The 468-nt window shown below is 65.4% G+C and overlaps 1 non-coding gene across 1 annotated transcript; it reads right to left on the bottom strand.

Annotated features, from left to right (window-relative positions):
- Positions 1 to 160: 160 nt before the first annotated feature.
- LOC116217735 lies at positions 161 to 279 on the bottom strand. The gene has a single exon (XR_004162415.1). It is a non-coding gene; the product is annotated as a 5S ribosomal RNA (ribosomal RNA).
- Positions 280 to 468: the final 189 nt, after the last annotated feature.

The raw sequence follows: 468 nt of genomic DNA, 5'->3' as shown, positions 1-468 counted from the left end.
CCGGCGCTCAGTGGCACCCGCGCGCATCAGCCGCGAGCCCCGGGTCCAGCAGAAGGCCGCCCAACGCCCGCCATCCCCAGCGCCACCCGGCACAAGTGGCACGGACGCGCGCACGGTCACGACGGCCGCCACCATCCAACATCAAAAGCCCGTCAGCAAAAGCCTACAGCACCCGGTATTCCCAGGAGGTCTCCCATCCAAGTACTAACCAGGCCCGACCCTGCTTAGCTTCCGAGATCGGACGAGATCGGGCGTTGCCAGGGTGGGATGGCCGTAGACGCTGCGTGCTCCTGCTCCGGCCCTCTTCCCGCCTGCACACCACTGACACCACCCGCCACACAACGGGAAAAGTGCCGCCTCAGCCACCAACAAAAGGCGCAAGCCAACGGAATCCACGACTCCCCGCACCTCACCATCCAACGCTACATCCCGGATCCACCCTGACTACGGCTTACGACATCCCACAAC

Source organism: Meleagris gallopavo, unplaced genomic scaffold (assembly GCF_000146605.3).
Source record: "Meleagris gallopavo isolate NT-WF06-2002-E0010 breed Aviagen turkey brand Nicholas breeding stock unplaced genomic scaffold, Turkey_5.1 ChrUn_random_7180001930161, whole genome shotgun sequence".
Lineage (NCBI taxonomy): Eukaryota > Metazoa > Chordata > Aves > Galliformes > Phasianidae > Meleagris > Meleagris gallopavo.
Note: the sequence above shows the minus strand (reverse complement) of the source record. Positions and strands in the feature narration are given on the sequence as shown.